General features: G+C 39.8%; 1 protein-coding gene, 1 long non-coding RNA gene and 1 other non-coding gene across 3 annotated transcripts in view; 2 read left to right on the top strand and 1 right to left on the bottom strand.

Annotated features, from left to right (window-relative positions):
- CYYR1 (cysteine and tyrosine rich 1) overlaps positions 1-24,699 on the top strand; it is a 105,823-nt gene that overhangs the window by 11,187 nt on the left and 69,937 nt on the right. The gene's annotated exons all lie outside the window — the stretch shown is intronic.
- LOC116738316 overlaps positions 1-24,699 on the bottom strand; it is a 45,334-nt gene that overhangs the window by 3,840 nt on the left and 16,795 nt on the right. The window contains exon 4 of the long non-coding RNA XR_004344106.1: positions 5,064-5,174. This is a non-coding gene — a long non-coding RNA (uncharacterized LOC116738316). The remainder of the gene's footprint in view (positions 1-5,063; positions 5,175-24,699) is intronic.
- Positions 8,405-8,507, top strand: LOC115524341. The gene has a single exon (XR_003972049.1). It is a non-coding gene; the product is annotated as a U6 spliceosomal RNA (small nuclear RNA).

Below are 24,699 nucleotides of genomic sequence, written 5' to 3'. Positions count from 1 at the left end.
GCGTTTACTGAGCAAACCAAAGTTGGTGGGGTGAGGGGGGAGGGTCTTACCTTTAGTGTGACACAAAGATAAATAATGAATATAATGTTAAGACAAATATGAATTTGGCTTCAAATGTAGTAACAAATTTTGTTTGATTAAGAATAACGTCAGTGTGTCTCAGAAGGTATTTCTATTTTATGGGTTATTTTATAAAGATGTTTATACAATAAACATCTAGAAATCTAAAACTCTTCTCTGTCAAATCTTACATTCTATTTCATCGTAACTGCCTCTGTAAATTAAGCTTCAATGTCAGAAACATAATTTGTGTTTAGAAAGAAATGGATGAAGTTTCTAGAACATGTTCTCAGGAATTTGTATCTATAAATATGTAGAGAGAGATTCTGTGTTCTACACCAGGTTCTGGGGGATAGAGCCTTGAACCAAACATGGTTCTTGCCCTTGAATTATTTATAAGCTACTGGGGAGCATAGACCTATAAAGAGATAGTTTAATCTACTGGGGAAAGTGCAAAATGCAGTGGAATTAGGGAAGAGAAGCTTTTAGTCCAGTTTGAGGGTTCTAGGAAAGCTTCTTGAAGGAGAGTAATTCTAAGATTAACCTCGAAAAGAAAAGCAATTGATAAAATGCATCGCTTACTTGGAGTTAAAAGAAAAGATTTAGCAAACTAAGAATACAGAGGAAAGTCTCTCCACCTTATAAATATCTCAAAAAAGAAAAACCTCCAAAAAGCAAAAAAACCCTATGTCAAACCCCAGACTTAGTGGTACAATATTATATATCACCTTTCCCTTTAAAGCCACCCATAAGGCAAGCTGGCATCTAGGGCTTCTATTCAGCATCCTGGTCAGTGTAACTAACAAGACAAGTTAAAAAGAGGTGATAAGAATTGGATAGGGGGGAGCTAAGTTGTTATTTATTAATGGTATGATTGCCTGCACTCTTCAGACTATAAAAATGAATGAGAATTCACCAAGATTGCCGTATATAAGCTCAGCGTACAAAAATTAGTGCATCCCTCTATATCAGCAACATTCAGAAAATGTAATATGTATGTGTGTACCCAAATCTCATTTATAACATCAAAAATGATAAGATACCTAGTCAGAGATCCAGTAATAGTATATGCATGGCATTTATGGAGTAATATAAATATATAAAAATTTTGAGAGAAGAAAGAGAGAGCTACAGAAATGAAAAGATCTATCAAATTTTAGATGTGAATATTGTAAGGATATCAATATTGGTATATGTCAGTTCTTCCTGAACTGTATGTAAATTCAGTGGAATTCTCATCACAACCCACAAGACCATTCTTTTTGTTGTTGCTGAGTTTGATAGACTGAGTGTAACGTTTTCATGGGATAGCAAAGGGTGTAAGAAAAAAAGAGATGAAGAAGAACAAAGTGAGAAGATATGCCTTGGAGACATCAAGATTTATTATAAAGTTATAGTAAATAAATTGTGTGATATTGGTTTACAGGTAAACCAATAGAATATAGAACTTAGAAATTGACTCATATATATATTGGGCTTTGACAGATAACAGATGGCCTTACAGACCAGTGGAGGTGGGTGGGTTATTTAATAAATGGTGCATTAGCTATCCATATGGGTAAACATTAAATTCGCTCACTCCGTCACACCGCACCCAGAAGTCTATTCGTTCCTATTGGATTAATTATATAAATGCAAGAAGCCAACATTTATCGCTTTTAAAAAAGGGAGAGAATGACATTATGGTATCAGGATAGGAAAGAGTTCTCAAATAAAAGGTAAAAACACAAGTACAACTACTAAAACTGAAAACCAATGAACTGTATACTTTTTAAAAAAGATTTTCATCCCCATGACTTCTTTATTTTGTGACAGGCAGTTTGTATCTCTTAACCTTAATCTTTAATCCACATGACCAATGTGCGTGCACAAAAAAAATAAGAGAGCAGAGAAGTGGAAGGGCACTAAATGTATAGAAGATGCTCTACCCAGTGAGCCAAAGCTGGGAGATGAAATACCATCTCACACCCCTCAGGCTGGCAGTGCTGTTCAGTGTGACATGAGCCGCTGTTCAGTGAGCCGCATGAGCCAAGGTGAACGGAGCTCACATTGCTGGGGAAAGAACGTCACCTGTCATCAGCACTTGGGGAGCAATTTGACCAAGTACAGTAAAGATGAACGTGGGCATACTTTGGAGGTTAGCGATTCCTCTTCCACGTATATTCCCTACAAATTTCCCAAATATGCAACAAGATTTATAATACTGGCAGACGTGTTAAACTAGCAAAACATTGGAAGCAACCTCAATTTCCATCAGAAGAAAATGGATCGAGTGTATTCATACAATGGAACGGGATACAGAAATTACAATGAATCCGTGCATGTTGGGGCACCTGGGTGGCTCATTCGGTTAAGCGTCTGACTCTTGGTTTCGGCTCAGGTTACGATCTCATGGTTTTGTGAGTTCAAGCCCTGGGTGGGGCCCTGTGCTGGCAGCACGGAGCCTTCTTGGCATTCCCTGTCTCCCTCTCTCTCTCTGCCTCTCCCCCGCTCATGCTGTCTCAGTCTCTCTAAAAAATAAATAAATAAGCTTAAAAAAAATCTGTGCATGTTAATGCATCACTATAGTAAATCTCAAAACTGGTAATGCTATGTGAAAAAGAGCTAACAGAAATAGACTGTGCAAAACATACTACTTGTGTGAAGTTAAACACATAAAATAATTCTGTGCATTACTTAGGAAACATGGGCATGTGGTAAATGTGTAAATATCTGAGGGAGCGAAGGGTATACATGAATATGAGGATTTCCCAGGACTGAGGGATTTCCTGGAATGCAGAATTTTCAGTGCCACAATGGAGACAGCCCTTGGCAAACTGGGACAAGTTGGCCGCCTAGGCACCGTTGAGCAATGAACTCAATTCTGCTACCGTGTGGAGAGAGCCTCAGATCCCAGAGGTGAAGGCCTCCATCGTACAAGACATCCTTCCACTTCAACCATCAAGGGCAAGTCCAGGTGGCCACCTGTGCTTCTGACCAACCAGCTACAGATTGATGAATTTGTTGGAGTGACCCGCAGAACCCAGAGAAACATTTTACTTGGTTATAAAAGGATCCAACTCAGGAACAGCAAGATGGAAGAGTGCAAAGGGCAAGGCCTGGGGAGAAGACTCCGAGCTTCTGTGTCCCCCTAGCAATCTGTTGTCCCCAACTCTCTGTGTGTTCACCAACCAGGAAACTCTCCAAACTCTGTCCTTTGGGGGTTTGATGGGAGCTTCATTCCAGAGGCATGATTGGACTCAATCTCCAGCCCCACTCCCCTCCCCAGAGGAGGATGGGTGGGACTGAAAGTTTTCCATCCCTTATTACCCGGTTGGTTGCCCTGGCCACCAGCCCCCATCCTCAGGTGCTTTCCAAAAGTCACCTCATTAACCTAACAAAAGACACCTTTAGGAAATTTCAAGCATCTGGGGAGCTCTGTGCCAGAAATAGAAGGAGGGCCAAATATAGATTTCTTATTATAAGCCTCTACAGCCCCTCGTTATCATGCAGATTCTGGTTTGGTAGCTGTGGGGTAAGACCCGAAATTCTGCAATTTTCACCACCTCTGATGAGCTGTCACAGCCCAGCCTCCAAGCACACTTGGATAGAGGAGGCTGGCGTGACTTGACAACGTCCTAACCTATGGAATGAAGCGGTAGAAGAGATTAGGACTGGAGGACTGCTGGCATGCGGGGCTAGTGACTGGGGCTAAAAGAAAGAACAAGCCCACATTTAATTCTGGAGCTTCTGCTTTTGATGATTGGGTGGATGGTATGCTGGAACTAATAGGAAATATTCAAGAAGGTCCTGAGAGGGGAATTAATTCCATTTTTAATATGTTGAGTGGCGGGCCAGTAGGGGAGCAGCGGTAATAGACTTTATAGCCTATGGGCTCAATTCAGTGGGTCTTCAAATGGTGAAATGGACTAATCTGAACTCCGTGGGAAGCCTGGGGCAGGCACAGATAAATTTGAGAGGACAAAGCCTAGAGGTGCTGGTTGAAAAAGGTGTAGAGAGAGGTGTATGAAAGAGAACAGCAAGCCAACCAGAGAGCCCCGGGGAGATTCGGGAATACACTGTGAGTTCTTCCCTTTCTATATTTAATCAGTCTTTTGAAAAGTGTTCTACATCTATTTCAGCCTCCCTTAGAGTGTTTTCTATCCCTTCGATATTCCTTCGCCTCTGTGTGAATCGATCTGTTCTTCACTAATCAGCCTGACTCTACCTCCCGTGGTGGGGACCCTAAATGTCCTTATTTTCTCCTATGTGCTTTTTGTGTTTTATTATCTAAAATATATTAGTTTAAATTAAATTAATTAAATTAAAAATGTATTAGTTTATTAATCTTCAGAATGGCCCTCATGACCGAGGTATTGTTATTCCCTGTCTGTACAGATGAGGAAGTTAAGCTCAGAGCTGGGTAATCTCTCTAATTTTATACAGCTACCGTGTAATGAGCTGGCACTTAAAACCGTGTGTGCTCGACGTCTTACTGCCACTCCCCACTGGCTCCAGAAGATCTGAAGATTTCAAAAGGGATGAGTAGACACTACTCATTGCTATAAGACCTTATGGAGACCTAAACACCATACTTTGGGGAGAGCGCTTTTTTGCCCCAACATCTGGATTAAATTCCCTCCCTTATGCTGCCATAACATTATCCTTTCTCTACTCTGTTATTATTTATCGCTTAGCTCAGGTTCCAAAATTATCTTTCTGCCCTTCCATACTCTAGACCCTGAGAGGGTAAGAAGCCAGTGTGGCAGTTTACCATCAAAGGTAGAGGGGTGGAACCAACTGAATGATCCATAATGAGCTGTTGTTTTTTTTTTTTTTTAAGTTTTTATTTATTTTTGAGAGAGAGGCACAGATTGGGGGAGAGGCAGAGAGAGAGAGAGAGAGAGGGAGAGAGAGAGAATCCCAAGCAAGCCCCATGCTGACAGCAAGGAGCCCAACGTGGGGCTTGAACCCACGAAACACAAGATCATGACCTGAGCCGAAATCAAGAGTTCGATGCTTACCTGACCGAGCCACCCAGGCGCCCCCATAATGGATTGTTTAAATGCAGGTCAGTCCTTCATGTGCTCCTGAAGAACCGGATATATTGTGGGTTCTACACAAATATGTATCACCTGGATAAATACAAAACAAATTCGGAAATGTTATTGATTTCAGAGAATTTCTTTTCCTGCAGTATAAATCAGGAGTCATTAATGGAATGGTCTCTATGTAACCACGCATCAGTTTCTAGTCACACCGTTTAGGATAAATTATAATCAGATGATAGGGATCAGACTTTGAAGACCGATTTGATTATGACGATTTGACCTCCTGTCACATCTCTGGAGTGAATGTGCTCCTTCCAGGATGCCAGGCCATGATTACTAAGGGAACAGCCTCCTTGCGACTCGAGTCACTTGCATAATTTGGGGAGATAAAATGTTTTGCTGACAAAATTGAGGAGGGAAGAATTAGGCACACACGGTGCTTTTTACGGGATTATCCTGGGCGAGTTCTGGTGGGCAGCTATGGGCCAGAACCCATGTCTCCCGCCTACAAAATGTTAGGATGAACACACCCCTAGCTGATGAAAATTTCAGAGGGCAGTGATAACCTCATAAAGTGTAATAGGATTCCAACCGAAAGGGCACGGTGAAAGCCTCGACCGTTTAACCCATAGTAACTCAGAGACAAATGGAATTTGTAGTTTCAGTATTCATTTGTAAGGAAAGAGGAAGAAGAAAGATCTGACACGTAACAAGAATGCTTTTTTTTTAATGCCCCTGCACCAATCTGCCAAAAATAAGTTAGTGGTGAAAACTCCACTTGACAATTGCAATCCTGAGCAATACGTATCCTTACGTTGAGCAAATAGACCTCTTTGCCCTTTGCCAGGTGGAATTCAACAGAAAACAATTCTTTGTGATTTCTCTTATTAACAGATAGAAGTCTTAGTGATAGGAACTTGTAGAAGAAAGACCAAGAATGTTTGGATTCACAAAAAATGCATTTGAGTTTCTCTTGCTCTTATGCTCTGCAAACTATTCTCCTAATGTCACCAAGCCTGGGTTTATTAATTTGTAAAGAGGGAACAGTAGTAACAACTTGCCTACCTCTCAGAATTTAGCTAAAGGATATATTTGTTATTAAAAGCATTTAGAAAGGGGTGCCTGGGTGGCTTAGTGGGTTGAGCATCCGACTTCGGCTCAGGTCGTGATCTCATGGTTTGTGAGTTGGATCCTCGCATCCGTCTCTCTACTGTCAGCATAGATCCTGCTTCGGATCCTCTGTCCCCTGTGTCTCTCTGCCACTCCCCTGCTTGCTCTCTCTCTCAAAAAAAAAATAAACTTAAAAAAAAAACATTTAGAAGAACTGTGCACATTTTCCTGTCATTAATGAAAACATCGGGCTTTGCAAATCTCTGGAGTTGAGAAGAGAGAAGCAAAGTGACTTCTCCAAGGTCATTCAGAAATCCATGACTGATCTGCAAAGTGAGTGCCACTTTGGGTGTAAGACCTCCTTGGTCCTCCAGGCCAAAACATAGGCTTCTGTCCTCAGGAAAGCACCCTCAGCCTTGAATGAAATAAATGACCTTTTTAATCAAATGTGATTACCATCTCTTAACTGCAAAATCTACTGATTAAGCACAGTGTTCTGCCGCCCAGCAATTGCTAAAAGCGTAATACAGCCCAGAAAGTCACGTGCATACGATAGACAAACGCTCCGTGTTGCCCTAGGCTGACCTATGAATCAGAGAAGCCAACTCAACACTGGGGTAAGGAAGTCCAAATATATAAACCTGATTTATTAAAAAAGCACACAGGTAATAGCAAATATCGGGGAGGCAATGATTTGTTTTACTAAACTATTATAGGGTTCCAATTAATTCCCCTTTCAAAATTTATTTTATTCACAATTTTTCAGAAATGTATATTGTACATAAGCCTGGTTCATCTCTGTGGATGACATGTCAGTAATTAATACACAAAAAGCGTGTTCTACCTGCTGACTACTTAGGGGCACGTGGGTGGCTCAGTTGGTTGAGCGTCCGACTTCGGCTCAGGTCATGATCTCTCAGTTCGTGGGTTCGAGCCCGGCGTTGGGCTCTGTGCTGACATCTCCGAGCCTGGAGCCTGCTTGAGATTCTGTGTGTGTGTGTGTGTGTGTGTGTGTGTGTGTCTGTGTGTGTGTGTGTCTCTCTCTACCCCTCCCCAGCTTGTTCACTCTCCCTCTCTCTGTCTCTCTCTCTCTCTCAAAAATAGATAGACATTAACTGCTGACCATTTCAACAGTGATCACAGTACTCTATAGATCTGAGTGTGCCTTTGCATGTAAAAGTTTAGAAATGCCCTGATTAGGCTTTTTAAAAAATGTCTTAATCAGCAGTAAGTTAGTGCTTAAAAGACAAAAATTAAAAAGGCAATGACTTGCCTCTGATGATATAGTACATAACCTACATTTGCCACATCGCCAGATTGAAAATATTTTCAGTGGTAACGAGTAAATGCCAGATGCTATGCTGAGTAAAAAGCCATTGATCATGGCAAGGATCAGCTGAGGTCTATCGGTCCTAAAATGAATTCCTGTGTACTCAGTGTGTTGGCTTGAAACAGCCAGCTTATTGCACATGCTATATATTTTGCTTCGCGTTTGTGGTACAATCGTTTCATCTCACTACCGTTCATGGCAAGGATTGGCTCCAGTTCTGGGGGAGACACAGAAAGTGCGCTCCACTCTCTGCCTCCCGCTGAATGCAGCTATAGAATTGGGGTGGGAGGCAGGAAAAGCCCTTTCAGGTGTATGGAAAGTAAACAGTAGCAAACAGATTGGGGAACAAGACCAAAATTCAAAGTACTGCCTAACTAGCCATGAGTTTACCAGTTGTTTTTCCCCCCTCTGTTTACTCCACTCTGGACTAAACGTAGCCCAAAACACAGACGCTTACACGGACAGTCAAGTAGATACAGCAGAATCTCTCCAGCTAAGTAACCCAGGACTCCTCGTGCCGGAAGACCGTGGGGGAAAATACCCCGATATTTTGTCTTTGTTCTGCTCTCTTGCGTAGCTCCCGAGTGATCCTTTGGTTGCTGCAGCAGGGCCAGGGGTAGTGGCAGCAGCAGGACCTGGCAGGAGCCTAACATTCCGAGAGAAGGGAATCTTCCTTTCTGATCAGAGTGATGTTATACCAGGAGGATGGGGCAAATCCCCAGTGCTTTTCTTCTGTCTTTGTCCTCCTGGGGTCCACCCTGGCTATGAGCCCATTTGTAGAAACGCGCAGAGAGCAAAGTAAATAAAGCCCATTTTTTGACCAGAGAACTGCAAGTGTTGTCCCAGGGAACCAGAAAGTACCGGTGAGATCTTTGTGCTCGCTTTGGCTTCACATATACTAAAATGGGAACTATACGGAGATTAGCGAGGCCCTGTGTGAGGATGGCATGCAAATTTGTGCAGCGTTTCTTTTTTTTTTTTTTTTTTAATGCATGGATCCAACCCTAAACGGTATACACAGAACTTGAGAGCTGAACACAGGCTAGGCAACTAGCAACTAGATCCAAACCTGACTGCAAAGGCTCTGGAAATGGAACTCACATTAAAACCACAACCAGCAGTCTGACTGAAGCTTGTGGTCTAAATTGAAACTGGTTGGTCACCTGCTGAAACAAAAATCTCAGAATTCTCCATGCACTTCACACCAAAATCCTCATAGCATAAGACTCAAAGTCCAGGATACAATTCAAAAGCACCCAGCATACAAACAAAGAATCAAACAAACAAGGAATCTTAACTCGAAAGGCAAACAGTCATCAAGCAACAGACATGTTGGAATTCTCTGACAGAGCCTCTAAAGCAGCTATGATGAATAGGACCCAAAAAGTAAGGACAAACACTACTTGAAATTTATGAGAAGACTGAAACAGAAAAAGGAAGGAAATAGGAAACCTGAAGAACCAAATGGTAATTTCAGAACAAAAAAAATTCAGGAGATAAGGTTTAAAAGATTCACCGGATGGGCTCAGTAGCAGAGTAAAGCATACGTGAACTTGGGGACAGAGTAGTAGAAATTACTCAATCTGAGCAACAGAGAGAAAAAATATTGAAGAAGAAAAGAACAGAGTCTCAGGGAAAAGTCTAGCGTTGATGTCACAAAGTCCAAGAAAAGAGGACCACGATGCTTAAAACTTCCCAAGTTTGGTGAGAGAAACCACATATTCAAGAAAATTCAACAAACTCCCAAGAGGCGAAACTTAAAGAAATCCATACCAGACACATCCTAATCAAACTACTGAGAAGTAAAGAAAATAAGATCTTGAAAGCAGCTAAAAAATAAGCAACAAATTACCTCCTGAAGAGCTACGATTTGAAGGAGTCCACATTTGTCATCAGAAACCATGGAGGACAAAGTGTCAACATTTTGTGATGTGATTTATGTGATGAAAGAACAGAAAGATGAGTCCACACTTCTATAACTAGCAAAAATATCCTTCCAGAATAAAAGTGAAATAAAGATATTTTCAGATTTTTTTAAAGTCTACTTACTTATTTTAAGAAAGAGTGGGGGGTGGGGGGAGCAGAGAGAGAGGGAGACACAGAATCCGAAGCAGGCTCCAGGCTTTGAGCTGTCAGCACAGAGCCGGATGAGGGGCTCAAATCCACGAATGGTGAGATCATGACCCGAGCTGAAGTTCAACACTTAACCGACTGAGCCACCCAGGTGCCCCAAGACATTTGCAGGTTTAGAAAAACTAAGAAAATATTTAGCAGTCAGACCTGATCCAAAAGGATTGCTAAAGGAACTTCTTCAGAAAGAAGGCAAATGATGCCGGAAGGAAACTTGCAATATCAGAAAGAAAAGAAGAGTACAAAATTGGCATGTATTTGGGTAAATATAATAGCGTAATTTACCCCTTTTGAGTCCTTTAAAATATGTTAGACTGTTGGATGCAGAAACATATACATTGTAGGTTTGTGTTTTCAGTGGAGGGAAATGCTATGCATAACACAACCATAGCATAACGCGGAGAGATTAAGGGATCTGTAAGACAGTGAGGTTCCGCCTTCCAGCTAAAGTATAGAAGTGATTCTCAGTAATGATGAAAAGTATGTGTTCTGCAATCCTGAGAGCATCCACTAAAAAAAGTAAATGAAAATAATTTAAAAATAAACAGAAAGCAAAAAACAAAAACAAAAGAACCAACCCAAAAACCTATAGCGTAACACAGTTAAAAGAAGGCAGGAGAAAAGGGGAATTGGAATGAAAAACAAAGAAAACAAACAGAACGTAAATAATACATGATAGACCAAACGTATCAGTAATTACATGGGTGGTCAAAACACATCAACTAAAGGACAGAGAATGGATTTTGTTTTTAACTGACAGAAATTTGTCCTGTCTACCTGATACTTCAACTACAATGATATAGGTAGGTTAAAAGAATGGGAGGAAGGAAAATGGGGAGATGTTGGTCAAGGGGTACAAAGTTTCAGGTATACAAGATGAATTAAGTCTTGGAGATCTGCTGTGTAACCATGTGACTATAGTTAGCAATACTCTATTGTGTGATTGCTAAAGGCATAGATCTTACATTTTTCTCAACACACACACAAAAGAAAAAGGTAACAGTGAGGTGAGGGATATGTTGATTACCTTGATTGTCGTGATTAGTTTACAATATATGAAAATATTGAATAACCAGGTTGTATACCTTAAATCTACGCAATTTTTAAATTAATTATCTCTTAATACAGCAGGGGAGGGGGGAAATGAGCTATCAAGCCATGAAAAGAAAAAAAAAAGTAAAAGGATAGAGAAAATACAGACCGTGCAAACTTGAACCAAAAGAAAGCTAGTGTGGCTACATGAGTGTGAGACAAAGTAAAGTCCAGAGCAGAAAGTATTACCAGAGATAAAAAGTGATATTGCATAGTGAGAAAAGGGTCCATCGATCAAGAAGACATAACCATCAAAAAGAGAAATTCAAACTGTTGATGTTTGGTTTCTGTAAACAGCAAATAGACTCATTGTTTGTTGCTGAAGCGCATCTTAGGAGAGAGCAGTGTGTGTCTCTTGACGTACATACAGGGTTAGATGAAATTATTTGCATTTTCCCTTTGTTCATCTTTTTTCTTTTTAATTATGAGTCATGTCAGCGAATTGTAGATAATACCATGGAAGCTTAGAGTTACTGTATTCTAATTCTAAAACAACCTAAAACTTGGCAATTCCTGGCATTTTTATGTGTAATCACCTCAACTAGGAAATGAGATATTTAAGGAGGTGCCCCACACGTGTGGTGCACCAAAAACCCGTCGCAGTGATGGCAGAGATATTAATTTAATGGTACCAGATGCAGGGGCGCCTGGGTGGCTCAGTCAGTTAAGCATCCAACTTCAGGTCATGATCTCGCAGTTCGAGAGTTCAAGCCCCGTGTCGAGCTCTGTGCTGACAGTTCAGAGCCTGGAGCCTGCTTCAGAGTCTGTGTCTCCCTCTCTCTTGGCTCTTCCCCTGCTCACATTCTGTGTGTGTGTCTCTCTCTCTCTCAAAAATAAATAAACATTAAAGGGGGGAAAAAAGTACCAGATAGACAGAGTGCCCTGCAGGTGACGTGAAAGGAAGATAAAGACACAAGCAACAGAAAATGAAGAGAATTGATAATTGAATTTTGTGGTAAAAGTGACTACAATAATGAATTTCAACTTAGGCTTATTAAGAGAAATACATTACTTCATGAAACGTAGAAGAGAATTTCGGAAGGGGAAAGAATAGAATATTAAAACCAAGAATCTAATCAGTGGCAGGCTTTCCCAACTATGTTCGTACATTTAAAAAAAAATTCATTGGGGCACCTGGGTGGCGCAGTCGGTTAAGCGTCCGACTTCAGCCAGGTCACGATCTCGCGGTCCGTGAGTTTGAGCCCCGCGTCAGGCTCTGGGCTGATGGCTCAGAGCCTGGAGCCTGTTTCCGATTCTGTGTCTCCCTCTCTCTCTGCCCCTCCCCCGTTCATGCTCTGTCTCTCTCTGTCCCAAAAATAAATAAACGTTGAAAAAAAAAAATTAAAAAAAAAAATTCATTAAACTATTTAAAAGAATGATCTTGGCTTTTCTCTTCTAATCTAAATATTTATGAGAAAAGAGAACTCACCAGGAACTGCAAGACCCAAAAATTCATTCCTTTCCTGGTGCAAGAAGAAAGTAGTTCATGAGGGAAAAGAGCTTATCCTGAAATGATTTATCCAAAGCCAGTAAAATCTGTTCTACTTTTCAGATTATGCTATTAGGAAGACTAACCCCCAGGTGTTTCCATTAATCGATAGTATGATTTAAAGACCTGCACAACTTTGTAGGTTTTTTTCCCCCGTGCTGCGTCATTTATTTCAAATAACGCTTTTAAGGCTATATTAGCATACAAGAAACAAAAACGTATTTATCCATTTCTTAAATCACACCCAAGCTTTTAAATGCCCTGCAGTTGTAAACACCAGACATTAATTATGTCTGTTCATAGGAAAGTAGAGATTTCACAGCATTTACATTAGTTTATTTATTTTTAATTTTTTAACATTTATTTGTTTTTGAGAGAGAGCATGAGCAGGGGAGGAGTAGAGAGAGGCACACACAGAATCCAAAGCAGGCTCCAGGCTCTGAGCTGTCCGCACAGAGCCTGACGCAGGGCTCCAGCCCACAAACCTGAGCTGAAGTCATGACCTGAGCCGAAGTCAGTCCCCTAACTGACTGAGCCACTCGGGCGCCCCTACATTAGTTTAAATTAGAGGTTCCTAAACTTCAGTATGCATCAGAATCACCTGAGAGTGCTTGTTAAAACTACATTTTCCTAGGACCTAATGTAGAAATTCAGGTTCAGTAGGTCCAAAATGGGAGCCAGAAATCTATATTTTTATTAACCAACAAATAGCCCTTGGGCTACACTAGTCTAAGTTAACTATACCAAAGTACATTTCGTTTTGGACTCTACTATCCTGTTTAGTTATCAAATTAAGAAATAGAATCGAATCGTCATATAACGAACCATAACTTCTTTGCCTTTATGCAGACCTAATAAAGACAGTTCAAATAACTATGGTAAGTGTTTCCAGGAGTATTTTTACTGAAAATAAAAGGCTATAAAGATTTACTTAGGTTTGATCAAAGTAATTGAATAGAAGGAATGACCAATGACTTCTTGGTAAGCCCACAGCAGTCATACTTAAAACAGAGCCTTTACCGTTACCAACAGTAAGATTGTAAAATGGTGATAATATTAGAATCTGTCCCATGGGTGGCTACGAAGAATAGATTAGTTTGAACTTATGGGCCACTTAGAACAAGAGCTAGTGCTCAATAATTTTTGGCTGCTATCTCTTCTTCTCCATGATTATCAGTTATATGCTACGTGTTGGGCAAAGCAGGTAATGGCATGAGCGTAACACAGAAACTGTGCTGGTTCAAACATTTTTTCCTGGGCAAAGAGAATCAACAACGTAGGAATATAAATACAGTCTTCACCAGGAAAGGCCAAGACCCTTAGCTTAAATGCTGCACGTGGGAGACCTTCTCTTGCTCTATTGTAAGAAAAATAAAAATGAGTCTTTGCACCTGGGGTTCCCCATCTAGAAAAATGTACCCTCCGCCTTGCTCAGCTCTTGACTTTGGGTAGATTACGCTTCCGTCTGCATTGCCTCAGTGCTGGGGAGCTGGCATTTCCACCTGATTGTTTTTGTGCCTATTTATTTATTTATGTTAAGGTTTATTTATTTCTGAGACAGAGATAGAGCCCGAGCGGGGGAGGGGCAGACACAGAATCCGAAACAGGCTCCAGGCTCCGCGCTGTCAGCACAGAGCCCGACGCGGGGCTTGAACCCACGAACCACAGGATCATAACCTGAGTCGAAGTTGGATGCTCAACCGACTGAGCCACCCAGGCACCCCTGTGCCTTTTTAATATCCTCTGAGGCAGCCTCCGGCCACGGCGAGCTTCCTGCCTGAGCTGGGCAAGTTATTTCCTGAGCATCCATTACTGTTGCTGGAATACTCAGTCTGAGCTCAGTAGAATCTATGGTGGCCCTAATGAAGCTTTCTTTTTATTGCGTGGGCCCCTTCATTGCATCGAAGGGGGTGCATTTTTGTAGCACTTGTAAAGTAGGATATTTTGACTGTTTCTTTTAAGACCACAATCTTTCCACTTCAATTACTTCTCCCTCAGGGGCTTTGGAATGGCTGTACCGTTTTAGGGACCAGCTGGGGGGTAACGAGAATTGTAGGATATATTTTGTCTAAGTTTAGTATATATTTATGTGGTTTATAGTGACTTCCATATATAGCTGTAACTGTTAGCCATTTCTGTATAGGAACGCTTCCCCCAAATGATCAAACAGCCCCATCCATCATGTTAGAGGAAAGACTGCATTATCTTTCTCTTCTCTGTCTAGGAAAAGATATTACGAGTTACTGTTACATGAAAAGGAGCTCAAAGAATTTGCAGCCACAAAATGTAGTAAAACATAAAGGAATTTGTTCTGCTGAGTTGTGTCAGTCAGTTAATCAAATGTATCTTCTGCAAAATAAAGGGTCCTCAAAAGTCTGCAAGGTTCAGACTCCAAGAAACGCTGATCTACCTACCACTGGTTTTTGATTAACTGACCTGTCTATACTCCGTAGTCCTATTACTTTTAATTTTTAATTCACGATATTGTAGAACTTTTCATAACCCAGGACTACATACATCATGTTATAGCAGAAACATCAGTTGCTGTTATGTTATTACCATTATTAATTATTATTATTGTTATCAATGCAATTATTGGACCTTGGGATGAGGGGAGGGGGATATATTGAACCAAACCTGTTCGATAATAGGAAGTGATTTCCTAAAGTCGTTTTGTATTTATGTTTTATTTATAAATTTTTATACTGTATTTTTAAAATTACATTTTAAGAAAAATCAAGAGACTTAAAGCACATAGAAATATTATCCTAACTTTTTCTTAAATTGAAAACTAAGCAAGGGTGCCTGGGTGGCTCAGTTGGTTAAGCGTCTGACTTCGGCTCAGGTCATGATCTTGCAGTTCATGAGTTCAAACCCAGCGTCAGGATTTGTGCTGCTCACAGCTCAGAGCCTGGAGCCTGCTTCGGATTCTGTCTCCCTGTCTCTCTGCCTTCCCCCACTCACACTCTGTCTCTCTCTCTCTCTCTAAAAATAAATAAACATTAAAAAAAAAGACTAAGCATGGGGCGCCTGGGTGGCTCAGTAGGTTGAGCATCTGACTTCGGCTCAGGTCATGATCTCACAGTTCATGAGTTTGAGCCCCACGTCCGGCTCTGTGCTGACAGCTCAGAGCCTGGAGCCTGTTTCAGATTCTGTGTCTCCCTCTCTCTCTGCCCCTCCCCTGCTCATGCTCTGTCTCAAAAATAAATAAACATTAAAAAAAATTAAAAAAAAAGACTAAGCAGATCATAGTTTTATTCATATCTGTACTGAAATTGTGTTTTGTTTTAATAGTTACAATTTCTTCCTGCTTTATTTTGTTTTGGAAATCTCTAATATCTAAAGGTAGCAAGGTCCATCCCATGTCCATCTAAGAAAACACCTAATGTCAGCACTTATTCAAATTATTTTAAAGTATCTGTTTAAGCTTTCATTATTGAAAAGTGAATAAGGTGAACCACCTTTCACTTTGTTAGGAGTACTGAGTTAACCAGGAGGTAGAAACTTCACCATAGAACTGTCTGCATGTGCGATCACTCATTCACTTTGCTATTTGGGAATTAACCTTCTAGTTGCTTCTTTGTAAAAAAAAATTTTAACGTTTGTTTATTATTGAGAGACACAGAGAGAGATAGAGCATGAGCGGGGGAGGGGCAGAGAGAGAGAAGGAGACACAGAATCCCAAGCAGCTCCAGACTCTGAGCCGTCAGCAAAGAGCCCGACGCAGGGCTCGAACTCACGGACCGCGAGATCATGACCTGAGCCGAAGTCGGACGCTTAACCGACTGAGCCACCCAGACGCCCCTACCTTCTAGTTGCTTCTTAGTATCTTTCAATAAATAAATGTATATATAATTTCTAAATTATATAAATATTTATTTCAATAAATAAGCTTAACTTGAGAGCGATGTGGGTGGGCCCTAGAGATGTGATATTTGAGCAGAGAAATAAAACCAAATGAGGAAGTCAGCTAGATTAAAGAATACCATTTCACCAGGTGGGAGGCAGATCTGGAGACCCTGAAAGAATGTGATAAATGAGAAAACAGAACTTTAAAAGTAAAGTATGTTGAAATAGTACAAATATCTTGTATTTGTAATAAAATTTATAATTTTAACATAGAATTGTTTTCCAAATTAGGAATTAAATACGGACCAGAATTCATAGTACAGAAATGTCGTATTAATGTTTTCTGGAACATTTAACCTGTTCTGAAATGGTTTTGCCATTTAGCTAAATTGTTCTTTTGGTGTCATTTTATACTCAAATTATAATTTATGTTATTCTCTAAATATTTAAACCCATCTGTCTATAGTAGTAAAAATATATAAATAGATGCTATGTTTTAATTACAAAGTTAACCTTTAAAACCCATTTAAATGTTAAGCAAATTTAATAAAATTATCTTTCCTTCTGATCCTGTCATTAACCAATGTAACCTAAGTATTACCAGTATACATCACAATCTATACCCGTCAAAAGTGTCATCAGAGATGGACCCTGACTACAAAGAGCTTATAAATTTAGTTGTGTAAGTCAGACAAGATTTATAAACATTGCATTCTTATGATAAACATTCAGCTAATAAATCCTAAATAAGTTTTGATTTATAAATCCTTTCATTGCCCTTGAGATTCTAGGGACTGATTTATGAGTCAGTATGCTAAAATCTATAATTTGATCAGGCATAAATCTTATTCTGTGACTTCTGTTTTAGCCTGTAATTCATAAATCCTGGTCAGTGTAGGTTTTCAGTTTTCTAAGTGTTCTGCATTTACAGTGGGTCTCAGAAGTACATATTTTAGGGTGTTAATGATTAAAAGTGATAATTTGCATATAATTTGATTAAATAAACACAGCAGCTGAATAGAACTTGCTCTGTATTCTAGGGAGTGAGTTTATAGAAATGAACTCTAAACTCAATGATGATTTCAAAGTATTGTAGCTGGAAGAACAATAAAATATTAAAATTAAAGTCATTGTTGACTGTACCTGCCAGGTTAGGATTTGTGTGCCAGAAACCATTAATTGTCTTCAAGTATCCACTCTCTTTTTCTGTAGTAATGTAATTTTCACAGAGCACAATATCTGCCCAGGATAAACACTACATTTCCCAGTCCTCCTTGCAGCTGGGTGTGACCATGTGACTAACCTACAGCCAATGGTACATGGGCAGAGGTGATAAGTACAATTTCAGTATATATACTCTGGCTGGAACGCAAAAGTGGTTCAGGTCCAAGTGGGGAAGGAAGGAGTGTAGCCCCCTGTATGACGCTATCTTTTGTTGTCTGGTACACTTATTCCATGACAGATAGATGAGGGAGAAAACAATTTCTAACATCCTAAGACATTAATTAAATCTCTGTTGTAGCGCACATTTAATAAATATTAAATTTTATATATTTACGCATTAAATGTGTTATTTTTATATTGTACATTTTATTTAAAAAATTCCGTTTGCCAGGAACTCTGCTAATCACTGTGGAAATACAGGTAAACATGATTCAGTCCTTGCCTTTGTTAAATTTATCCCTAAGTAGTAACTTGTTTCTTAACACTTGAATACACGGAATTGTTTGTAAATTTGTTTTCTGTTTGCTGGCAGAATATAAAAATATAATTAGGGTTTGTGTATAAATCCTGTATACCACCCTACTAAATTCACCTAGTACCTCTAGTAATTACTTTGTACAGTAGTTTGGATTTTCCATGTAAAAAATTATCTGCAAACCGAGTTATACTTCTTCCTTTATGTGTATGCTTTTTTTTTCTTACTTCATTGCCCTTCATTGCCAATAGAAATATTGAATAGAGGGGCACCTGGGTGGCGCAGTCGGTTAAGCGTCCGACTTCAGCCAGGTCACGATCTCGCGGTCCGGGAGTTCGAGCCCCGAGTCAGGCTCTGGGCTGATGGCTCGGAGCCTGGAGCCTGTTTCCGATTCTGTGTCTCCCTCTCTCTCTGCCCCTCCCCCGTTCATGCTCTGTCTCTCTCTGTCCCAAAAATAAATAAACGTTGAAAGAAATATTGAATAGAAGTTATAATATCTTTGCCTTGCTCCAGAACTTAGGAAGAAGCAACATCCATTAACGTATGACAACTGAAATTTTTTTCATTGATCTTCTTTGTCAGATTGAGGAAATTCTCTTCTGTTCCTCATGATTGTGGGTTCAATTTCATCAAATACTTCTTTGCCTCTCCTGAAATGATTGTATGCTTAGCTTTCTTGTAATATGAATTATATCGATTTTCAAATTTTAAACCACCCTAACATTCCTAGGAGTATCCCTACTCAGTCATGATTTTTTTAAAAATCTTTTTATATGTTTCTGACTTTAATTTGGTAAAGACTTTGTCACGAATTTTTGCATCTATGCTCATGAGGGAAATTGGTCTGTAATTTTATTGCCTTGTAAAGTCTTGTTGTGTGCTCAGGGTTATACCAACCTCATATAACAGCTGAGGATGTGTTCTTTCCATCTCTATTTGCTGAAAGAATTTTGTGAGATTGACTTATTTCTTCCTTAAAGGCTGGATGGAATTTTATCAGTGAAGCCATCTGAGTCTACAGTTCTATTTGGGGGAATATTTTTTTTTTATTTTTTTTTAACGTTTTATTTTATTTTTTTTTGAGACACAGAGAGACAGAGCATGAACGGGGGAGGGTCAGAGAGAGGGAGACACAGAATCTGAAACAGGCTCCAGGCTCCGAGCTGTCAGCACAGAGCCTGACGCGGGGCTCGAGCTCACGGACCGCAAGATCGTGACCTGAGCGGAGGTTGGCTGCTCAACCGACTGAGCCACCCAGGCGCCTGGGGGAATATTTTTAATAATGACTTTAATTTTAATTTTTAATATTCATGAGGCTATTTAAATTTTCCACTTCCATTTGTATATTTTAAAAAATTCTTTTCACCTGAATCTTCAAATTTAATTTTATTAAGTTCATAATATTCCCTTACTATCCTTTACTATCTGTAGGATTTTTAGTGATAAACCTTCTTTTATTCTAAGTATTGCTAATTTGTATTCTTGTTCTCTTTCTTTTTTAAATTGGCCTGTCTTACCCAGGAGGTTTTCAATCTTATTGATATTTTCAAAGAAAAAAAATTTTTTTGAGGATGGGTTTGCAAGGGTGATCTTTCAACAAATATTTTTTGAGCAGTCACATCTGCCAGGTCCTGGGATCCACACAGTCCCTGCCCTCGTGGGCTTAGTTCCTGGAAGGAGCCCTGTGGAAAGTCTTGGAGAAACCTGAGGCAGTGGGCAGCTTCCTTTTCTTGGGCAGAGAGGCCAGGGATGTAAAGAACAGTAGCCTGGCTCTCAGACATGCCCTCTCGGCTAAAGAGGACTTAAGTCCCCTTGCCCAGATTCCATGTAGCCCTTCATTCCTTGGTTTTTACCTTTGGGCTTTGTTAATGTTCTCTGTTGTTTTCTCACTCACTGATTTCTGGTCTTAGTTATTTCCTCCTATTTATTTTATGTTTGCACTGATCTTCTTTTTCTAGCTTCTTAAGTTGGAAGCTTAGATCACTGATGTTATAACTTCTTTTCTAATATAGCCATTTAAAGGTATTAGTGTCTAAGCATCATAGAGTTACATCCCACAAATGTTATGATGAACTTTCATGATCATTGACATGAAAGTGTACTCTAATTTCCTTGATGACTTCTTTTTTTGTTACTTGGAAGTGTGTTTCTTGAATTCCGGATATTTATAAATTTTCTTACTTAATATCATTTTATTATTGATTTCTAATTTAGTTCTCTTTTGGTTGGAGAACATACTCTGGAATATTTCAAATTTTAAACTCTGTTAAGATTTGTGGGGGCGCCTGGGTGGCTCAGTCGGTTGAGCGTCCGACTTCGGCTCAGGTCATGATCTCACGGTTTGTGAGTTCAAGTCCCGCATCGGGCTCTGTGCTGACAGCTCAGAGCCCGGAGCCTGCTTCGGATTCTGTGTCTCCCTCTCTCTCTGCCTCTCCCCTCCTCATGTTCATGTGCTCTATCTCTCAACAATAAAGGTTAAATTTTTTTTTTTTAGAAAAGATTTGTGTCTAGTCCAACATGTGGCTTTAGTGAATGGTCCCTGTGCACTTGAAAAGAAGGCTGTATACTACACTTGTTAGGTGCAGTGTTCTATAAATGTCAATTATTCAAGGTTGTTGATAATCCTGTTCAGGCGATCTGTATTCTTCCTGACTTCTTACATAGTTGTTCTATTAACTGCTGAGAGAAGTTGTTAAAAGTCCAACCAAAATTGTGAATTTGTCTGTTCCTCCCTTTAATTCTACTAATTTTTGCCCCGTGAATTTTCAAACTTTTTGTTTCTAAGTGCAAATGCATTTCTGAATATTAAGTCTTCTGTTCAATTTTTATTTTAGCATTATGAAAGTATTTATGTATTTATATGTTTTCTTCCCTGTCTTTAAGAAAGTTTTATTCCAAGTTTATTTATTTTTGAGAGAAAGAGAGAGGGAATCCCAACCAGGCTCCCCCACTGTCAGTGGGGAGCCCATTGCAAGGCTTGAACTCAGGAACCATGAGATCATGACCTGAGCCAAAATCAAGAGTTGGGACACCTAACGTATTGAGCCACCCAGGCGCCCCTTTAAGTAAGTCTTTGAATTCAGAGTACATCTAACTGAAATTTTTTTATTTAAAGTAACTTCCAGGCAGACAGCATATAGTGCCTTTTAACCAACCAATTCTGACAATTCCTGCCTTTTCATTGGAGTATTTAATTTGTAATTCATGTAACTTTTGACGTGGCTGGATTAGGTCAACGTGGTTACTATTTGTTTTCTGTTTTCCCCATTTGTTTTGTGTTCCTCTGTCCCTCTTCTCCTATCATTTTGAGTTCATTGAAATTGCTTTTAAAATTTCATTTTAATTATCCAGTGGCTGTTTTGCTTACATCTTTGTATTATATTTTAGTGGTGATCTACAAAGCACAACAAACGTCCTTGATTTTTCAGTCCGTTGGAAGTTAATAACATAAAATGTAATAACTTTGCAATCTTTTTGGTTTTTTTTAGTGCAATCTTATAGGTTTTTTACACCCTGTAATTTATGTTATAGTTCTCATGTTTATTACACAAGCTATACATGCTAGGATTTTTACCTTAAATGGTCATAAATAGTTTTTAATTAAAATCTGAATTTTTATCTGGAATCATTTCCCTTGCGCTTGAAGAACTTACTTTAGCTTTTCTTGAACGCAAAGGCTGCTGGAGAATTACCTTTGTTTTTGTTAATCTGAAACTGCCTTTATTTCACCTTTATTCCTAAAAGTTATTTCTGTTCCATGGAGAATGCTGGGTTCACAATTTGTTGTTTTTATTTGACACTCTAAAGATGTCATTCAACTATATTTTGGCCTCCAGTGTTTCTGCTGAGAGAAGTCATTGGTAACTTGTATTTTTGCCCTGTATATGTTATGTGTCCCTTTTTCTTCTGGAAACTTTTAAGATTTTCTTTATTTTTTTTGTTTTCATTTGCTTAATAACTGTCACCTTTCCAACTCTTGTGTTCGTTTGTTTGCTTTTTTTCTATTTATACCACATAGAGTTCTCTGAGGTTTTCGAATCTATAAAATTTTGGAAACTTTTGTCCATTCTTTCTTCAAATGTTGGGTTACCCAATTCTATCATCTTTTTCTAAAACTCCATATGTAGTCGCTCTTTTGATACAGTGCACTAATCACTGAGACTCAGGTTTTTTCCTATCATTTTTTTCCTCTTTGTTCTCCACACTGTATAATTTCAGTGGAGTGATCTTCAATCACTGACTCTTTTATTTCCAACATGGTTGTCCAGCCTATCCAATGACGTTTTTGTCTCAGATACTGTATTTTTCACTTCCAGAATTTCCGTTTGATTCTTTTCTTATGGTTACTATCTCGCTGTTGAGATATCCTGTTTATCCATTCATCACAAATATATTTTCTTTTATATCCTTGAGCATACTCATAACAGCTAAATTAAATTTTTTGTGCTCTAATTCTGGCGTCTGGGTCATCTCAGTTGCCTTTCCTCTTGACTATGTGTCTAGTAATTTGACATGTATCCTGGACATTGTGAAAAATACATCATAGAGATTATATTCTGGTATTTCCCTGAGTATTTGATTGTTTGTTTGTTTCATCAGGCAGTTAACATGACAGGACTCAAGTCCTAATGTTTGTCACCTCCGCAGTGGGTATCTGCTAAAATCTCGGTTCAATTCTTTTAGCCTCAGGGCTGCTCACGGTTTATGCATGCATAGTTCAGATGCCATCCTGATTTTTTTCTCCCAGAATTTATGTGCACAGGTTGATATTCCCCTTCCCCCTTTCCCCAGAGTTTCTCCTTTCCCTGATTTCCTCCCTCATTTTCCATCTGCTTTGACAGTCCTAAATTCTGACCTTTAATTCTTAAAAATGGTACACTGCAAAGATTTCTATCCAAGATTTAGTGTATCTGTTTAATCTGGCCAGCGCATGTCCTTTAGCAAAAATCTTGATCAACAGGAAACTCACCAGTTCCTATTCGCTTCTTCCAAGTTTTGACTCTCTTCCAATTTATGCCTGCTTTTCGTTTCGCTCCAGTGACTTCGGGGAGATGTGTTTTATATTGACAAATAACTCAGTTGCTACCTGTGGTAGGGTTGTACCCATAAGAGCTACTCCACGTTTACCATTGTACCAGAAGAAAAAACTGCCCGCATCCTTGGTTGTTGACTTTGAGAAACTCAGTGTAGTGTCCTAAGCAGAGACACTAAAAGCAGTTAGGGAGAGTCTGAGAAAAGTTCTTTAAGAAATGATTTCCTAAAAACACAGAATAGATGTCTTCCTTAAAGTGGCATTGCATATCAACCTTGTTGTCTCACTTTTATATTAAATCAGAGAGAAGAAGATATGCTACTATGAGCAGAAAAAAAGATGTGAATCCCAGACACAATAAAATGCTACTTATGAATTTATGAATGCATCAAAGCGCTGTTTAAACAGCATAGGCTGAATGCAAATGTCTATCTGAACTTCCTCCTGAAGCCTCACAAAGCAATGACAATAAAGGAATTAAGAGAAAAAAAAATTCACAAGGACAAAAAGAAGACAGCAGACAACAAATGTAACATTTTGAAATCTGGGAAATAGTTTAACCACCGGTAGCTGCTTTAGACTGGAGAACGCAGCAATCTGAGTCTGTTGCGACAGCAAGCCAGAAAGCCAGTCATTTTCTCATAAAACTATGAAAATACTCAGACTGGAGACAACCCGTGCTTGGAACGCAGGTGTGCAAAAAATGGGGCTGAAATCTGGAGTGTGAACTGAACTTTTTTTTTAAAGATTTATTTATTTTTGAGAGAGAGAGAGAGAGAGAACACAAGTGGAGGAGGGATGGGGGTGGGGGGTACAGAAGATCTGAAGTGGGCTCTGCCCTGATAGCAGCAAGCCCAATGCGGGGCTCGAACTCACAAACTGGGAGATCATGACCTGAGCCGAAATTGGATGCTTAACCGACGGAGACACCCAGGTGCCTCTGAACTGAACATCTTTAAAAGAGAAGCCAGGGGCGCCTGGGTGGCGCAGTCGGTTAAGCGTCCGACTTCAGCCAGGTCACGATCTCGCGCTCCGTGAGTTCGAGCCCCGCGTCGGGCTCTGGGCTGATGGCTCAGAGCCTGGAGCCTGTTTCCGATTCTGTGTCTCCCTCTCTCTGCCCCTCCCCCGTTCATGCTCTCTCTCTGTCCCAAAAATAAATAAACGTTGAAAAAAAAAAAAAAAAAAAAAAAAAAAGAAGCCAGACTTCCCATCTTCCCTCCCCACGCTGGCTCTATCAAAACAAAACCTGGGATCTATTTTTAGAGAGGTTTGATCAGATAGCCTCTGGATTTGGAGACAGCAAGAAGAGTTGGGGTTGGAGGGTGAGTTACTATGCTGAAATCAGAGGGATTATGGGAAAATCTTCCCACTGAAGAGAGATTTGTTCCCTGCATGGCTCTGGAAAGGCCTGCAGCCAGGCATACATACTTGAGGTTGGAGATTGGTGAACTGCCTTCTGGAAGAAAATGGATCCACTCAAAAGTATAGACTTACAGTAGGATTTTTAACCATAGGGTCCATGAGCACAAAAATTCATTTTTGTTTCCACTAACCTGCAAATTAGCATCTCTGTCATTTTTGTTTTTTTTTTTATAAATTTTTTTTTCAACGTTTATTTATTTTTGGGACAGAGAGAGACAGAGCATGAACGGGTGAGGGGCAGAGAGAGAGGGAGACACAGAATCGGAAACAGGCTCCAGGCTCTGAGCCATCAGCCCAGAGCCCGACGCGGGGCTCGAACTCACGGACCGCGAGATCGTGACCTGGCTGAAGTCGGACGCTTAACCGACTGCGCCACCCAGGCGCCCCATCTCTGTCATTTTTGAATGTAGGTAACAAACCATTGTAATAATCGCAGTACCCATCACTTTGTCACTG

The sequence above is a fragment of the Lynx canadensis genome, chromosome C2, assembly GCF_007474595.2.
Source record: "Lynx canadensis isolate LIC74 chromosome C2, mLynCan4.pri.v2, whole genome shotgun sequence".
NCBI classification, from domain to species: Eukaryota; Metazoa; Chordata; class Mammalia; order Carnivora; family Felidae; genus Lynx; species Lynx canadensis.
Note: the sequence above shows the minus strand (reverse complement) of the source record. Positions and strands in the feature narration are given on the sequence as shown.